Genomic DNA, 6,477 nt, shown 5'->3' with positions numbered 1-6,477 from the left:
TCCTTTCATCATTCTGGTTTGTGCATTACTTGTTCTCCTCGGTGAAGCTGGATTGAAGAACTTTCTCAGCTCAAAAGATTGGCACTTTGAAGAGGATTGGTGGTCATTCAAGGCACAAACAACTTTGTCTAGTTTTGCTTAATGCTAGTTTGCTACCAAAGTTTATTTGCAAAAAACAAAAGGGCATTGGCACTTCGTCTAGTTTTGCTTAATTCTTTATTAAATGGAGATCATGGAATGATAGTTTGCTACCAAAGTTTATTTGCAAAAAAAAAAAAGGATTCAACATAAGTGCTCAACAAGCTTGACTATTTAAATAATGGATGTTATGTAAGAAATTCCATTTAAAGTATGTCCCTTATGTCACATATATTATTGTAATTATAAAGTTACGGTGTTCAATAATTTATTCCAATTAAAATTTATTGTGTAAAATCAAATGTTTTGAATTAAATTACTGATTTAATTCTTGTGGAACAAGTATTTGATTTCAATCAAATATTCTGAATTAAATTACCGATTTAATTCTTGTGGAACAAGTATTTGATTTTATTACTGATTTTTTTGTGTGGAATCAATTAGCTGTATTGATTTGATTTTTATTCCTTGATGTGAGGAATAATTAAGGTAATAGCTCTAATTGAGGGCCCCTTGACCTACCTATAAATAAGGCCTGTGTATTCTTTCAATTGGTCACTCACTGGTAGGCATAGGTCAGAAGAACCTCTCAATAATTGTTTAATTTTTAGTTTGGTTGCTGTGGAACTGTTCTTCAAGCTGCGTGGGCAAAGCAATGGCCGGAGGTACATATATTAAATTATTTTCGCTGCTAATTATATTGTTAATTAGGATTTAATATATATCTTAATTCTTACATGTGGTATCAGAGCCATCTTTGTGCCATATTTGCTCAGCATTAAGTTGTGTTGTTTATTATGCTCCATTTGTGAATATTGTTTAGTTTTATATATTTCTATTGTTGATAATCTGATTGGAACAAGGCATGCAACCTTATTGATGTGAGTGTTTTATTTTTGACTTGGTCTTGCACGTATTGTTCTCTATTTATGATTAAAACTAACAATTTTTGGGCATCTTTGGAGAGGCTTTGACCATATTGGCCTTTTTGTCCTTGTACGAGAACCCTTACCAAGATCTGGTTCTAGCCCCACCCACCGCCACTGCCTGGCCACCGTGACCCACTGCCCTGGCCTCCACAAGCGGCGTTTCGCCGCATAAAGGAAGGAGACCACTTGCAGCACCGGTTTTCCCCACTTGCAGTGTCGATCTTTCCCCATTTATAGCACCGGTTTTCACCTACCTGCAGCACCGGTATCCCCCCTCCCACAGCAGCGGCGTTGGCCGCATAAGGTGAGCTGCTGACGGAGGAAGCCCCATAAGGGGCCGCCTGTGATGGGCAGAAACGGCGCTCACACGGGCTGCCGATTTCTGGCCGGAACGGTGGCCATTTCACCGGGCTACCCGCAAAAAAAGAAAAAAAACGGCCGGCAGCCCCACAAGGGGTGCTTGCCGTTTTGGCCGGCGCATTAAGGAACCGGCGCCGGTGACCGGAGAATGGGGAAGGGGAAGAGGCAGCGGCGCAAGGGGCTAGCTTTCCGGGTTGGGTGTTAAGTTTTCCGGGTCTTATTATTCGGGTAGGGTTTCAACCCGTTTTGGTATGATAAAAAAAAAAATATATTGAATTTGGGCTAACCCGATCCAGTAACCCAATTCTGGGCCCGTATCCGGAGTAAAGAAGCAGCCCAACCTGGTTTAAAGTAGTTGGCCCATCCGGATTAAAAAAAAAAAAAAAATGGGGCACAGGTGGGTTTAGAACTTGGATTCTTGAGGAATAAATGGCCCAAGATCACTTCAAGGCCATTAGGCTATTCAGTTTATGATGCTTTAATGTTACATTTTTATTTATCTTATGATTTATATTGTTTAGTATTAAATTATTGTTTCTTTAATACATGAACTCAAGGATATATTTATTCTTTTAATTGTTTAAATATAAATTGTTTGATGCCTGGACGTGAGAATAATTAACTAAGCCTCATGTGTTGGTGAATGTTTATGGTACTATCCAAAATTGCAATCGGAAAGCTCTGGCAAGGCAAGTTTTGGGACTTAAGTGTGCCGTTGTGTGCCCCCTCACTTACCTGGGACACTGTTCGGTTGTACTTTGGAAAAATACTGTTTATCCACTGACATGTTGGTTTTGTTTTTTATTCTTGGGAACTTTAGTTTTGACATCTATACAGTTATTGGATGTTAATGAAGTCGTGATTATCATAATAATTTTGGGAGAGCCACAGCATCCCGATTTTATAATAATAATTACATCAAGATCATATATGTGAACTTCATAAAGAAAATTAACATCCTGTTGTAATTAATTCATAAATTTAGTTACTAATCCCCACAAGGACGTTATTATTTTTATGACTTAATTAAAATAAGATAATAAATTTAACTTTAAAAATAAAATTTCTTTTAGACCCATAGGTACGGAGAATTTTATTTATTAATGTTAAATTTATTAGTCCTATTAAAGAGTAAATTTCATGCATGATGCAACCTTTGCCCACAGGTAGGTTGAAATTTACTATTAAATTAGCATTGGTTAATTTAAATAAATTCAATGTTAATGAAGTCGTAATTGTCATAATAATTTTTGGGAGAGCCACAGCATCCCGATTTTATAATGATAATTGCATCAAGATTAGATATATGAACTTCATAAAGAAAATTAACATCGTGTTGTAATTAATTCATAAATTTAATTTGCCAATCCCCACATGAACTTTTTTATTTTTATGAGTTAATTAGAATAAGATAGTAAATTTAACATTAAAAATAAAATTTCTCTTAGGCCCACAAGTACGGAAAATTTTATTTATTAATGCTAAATTTATTAGTCTTATTAATAAAGAGTAAATTTCATGCGTGATGCACCTTTACCCACAGGTAGGTTGAAATTTACTATTAAATTAACATTGGTTAATTTAAATAAGGTTATTTCATAGCATTAAAGTATATAACTTTTCTTGGTTACTGGATATATTCCTACTGCTTTAATTATTAGTATTTTATGTTCCAATAATTCCTAGTGGTAATTTTTCTTGACTGAAAGAAAAATGTGCTTTTTACTTTGGGGTGTTTGGAGACTGAATTGGCGTTTCATGTGGACGAATCACCTTCTCCCACGGAATCAAGTACGCCACATAAGATTATTAAATATGAACGATTGTAGTGATTTAAATCGCTTAAGTTTCAACGTTCATGAAATCTCATATCAAGGAAAGCATTAGGGTTTTATTCCTTAATGTTTTAGGGCCAAAGAAAGGTCATTGAGGAACATCTAGTGAGTTCCAATAAGGCTTTGGCCTGCACCCTAATAGAAAAGCTTTAAAGTAAAACCTTTTACAGTTTCAAAATGTGCTTGGGCACATTATGGAAATGAAGGACATAATAGCTCATTATAAAGTCCCTAAAGGTTGAGTTTTTTTTTTTTAGTCATTATGGTCAATTTTATTTTAAATTCTTTCATCTAAATATGATATTTTTCCAAATATCTTATGGCACACATAAGGATAACTGATCAATAAAGGAACTTCTGATCATGTGTGTTTAAGAAGATGAGAGATTAAGACATGAGAATCCAGAAAGTTACTCAAGTTAAGGGAGAGACCTTTATAGGCAATCATGTCCAATAGTTGATGAATGAGAACAAGGTGCCAACAAAGTGTTATGGCAATTAAGATACTTGTTTCTCTTACATTAAGGAAAATTATGGGCATATAAAGAATGATTGCATAAAGTATCATAAATGACTTGAAATAAATGTAATCTTATACACCTAGTGTGTCATGAATCTCTTTTATTGACTCTCCTAAGGACTATGTGGATTAAATTTGGTTTAGCGGTCCACGTTGTTAACATAATGCAGGGTTTTCTAAATAATACTTGTTTACAATTGGAGGTTGTTGGGGTCTATAGATTAATTTTTTTTTTTTTTTTTTTTTTTTAAAAAAATTCAGTTACATTATTTTGACCTTAATAATGTTTTTATATATTCCACAATTCTTTTAGAAATTTAATTTCTATTTTAGTTTGTTAAAATCAAGTTTGAATATTGTTAAAACTTTTGGGTGGAATATTAAATTAATGGTCTATTTAAAATTGATCTAGATCCCAATTTTTGAAAAATTAATCCCAGCATATAAATGTTGACATAAAGTAGAGTCTTATAAATGAGAAAATCCTCTATGTTATGGCATTGGAGATTGGAATATATCTCTATAAAGAATAAAAGGTCAACAAATGATAGAGTTTTTACAACCCTTGAAATTTACTATCTTTGGTATTTATGTGGACTGCATTAAGGAAAAGCAGACCAACTATACCACTAAAGGTGCCAACAAAAGGATTTTTGAAATTCTTGAGATCATGTACAAGTGTAACATTTTCCATACTTCTTGCCTAAATGGTTAGAGATGTCCTATCTCTTTCGGTAATAACCATATACGGTTTATGTATCTCTATCTTCCAAATCATAAGATTTGGGCATTAAATGCTTTCAGTACCTATAAGGTAGAAGTAGAGAAACAAAACAAAACAAAGTCAAGATCATAAGATCTGATAGAGGCAGATAGTATTATGGTAGGTACATGAAAAGGGGACTTTAAAAGTTATTACTAATATTCTATTCTCCAAATGGAGTGAAGCCTTGAAAACCGCTGTGTATACATTTAACTCGATTCCATTCAGGGTTGTCCATAAGATATCTAAATTAAGGAATGAATGGAACAAAGTTCAAATTGTTTACACATATGGGGTTGTCTTGCTATAGTGAGGATTTATATTCCACACCTAAGGTAATTAGCTTCAAGGACAACTAGCGGAATTTTATAGGTTATACAGTAAACTCCAAGGGGTTTAGGCTTTACTGTTCTTCATTTAGTCCTAGAATTGTTGAGTCTAAAGATTCAAATTCTAGAGGACACTGAACTTAGTGGGAGTGCTTTCTTCAAAGGATTGAATTAGAGGAAGCACAAGAGTTGACTGAAGCTCCTTCACATGAAGAGTGTTTGATTGTGCTTAAGAAAAATCAAATTGATTATCTTGAACCACAATCGGTTTCAGAACAGTCAACTCATAAGGAACAAGTTCAAAATAAACCTACTCAAACTTTGCTAAATGCAGAGGAAGTAGGATTAAGTAGATCCTCTAGAATAAGGTGACCAACAATCCCTAGTGATTTTGTTGTACACTTCCAGGAGTCTGATTTTTATGTCAGGAATAAAGATGATCCAAAAATTGTTTTCACATCATTTTGGGTGGAAATAACTTCACATTATTTTTTGCCATGAAGGAGGAGATGAAATCATTGGCTAAAATTCAAGTCTACAATCTTGTTGACTTACCAAAGGGAGTTGTAGCCATAGGCTGCAAATGGGTTTATAAAACCTAAAAGGATACTTCCGGGTAATGTTAAACGATATAAAGTTAGACTTGTAGCCAATGATCTTACTCAAAAGGAAGGCATTGATTATCATGGTATGAGTAGCTCATTTTGGTTTAGAGCTATATCAAAAAGATGTGAAAAACAATTTTTTTGAATGAGGATCTTAAAGAGGAGGTGTACATAAGACAACTTAAGGGGTTTTATTAATAACAGTCAGAAAGCTTGCAAATTAAGGATATCTATTAATGGACTAAGATATGTCTCTCGCTAATGATATATAATATTTTACAAGGTTATTGTCTCACATGGTTTTATTGAGAACCTTGTTAATCATTGAATATACCTTAAGGTCAGTGGGAGTAAAGTTACATTTCTTTTAGTCCTATATATAGATAATATTTTGCTTGCAAGCACTAATTTAGGTTTGCTACATAAAGTTCCTCTCACTAAAGTTTTGTGAGAGATTCAGAATGAAGAACTATGAATCTTCAATAGCACCTATTATTAAAGGGGATAATATCCCAAAATGTATTGGAACAAAGGCAGATAAAAAATATTCCATATGTATGCACAGGTCTACATTAGACCTGGCATTGAAATAGCAGTTGGACTATTGGGTCAATATAATATTGTGGAATATGCAATGAACCAAGAACTACAGTTTAACCTAAAGATACACTTACCATTTGGTGGTGTTTCTTCAGGTTTGATTTTTGCTAAATGTGTAGATAGTAGATAATCAACTTCAGTATATATTTACTGAAGATGCAGTAAGCAAACTACAGTTGCTACATCTACCATGAAAGCAAAAGTCATTACATGCTGTGAATTAATTACACAGGCATTATGGTTGAGACATTTTTGTTAAAGGTCTCAAGATTGTTGATTTTATAGCTAGACCCATAAAGATCTTCTAAGTTAATTCTACTACAGTTATATTTTATAAGAATAAACTGAGTAGAAGTAGAAATATGTATATCGACATAAAGTATCACTATGAAAGAGAA

This window comes from Corylus avellana, chromosome ca8 (assembly GCF_901000735.1).
Source record: "Corylus avellana chromosome ca8, CavTom2PMs-1.0".
In the NCBI taxonomy this organism is placed as follows: domain Eukaryota; kingdom Viridiplantae; phylum Streptophyta; class Magnoliopsida; order Fagales; family Betulaceae; genus Corylus; species Corylus avellana.
Note: the sequence above shows the minus strand (reverse complement) of the source record.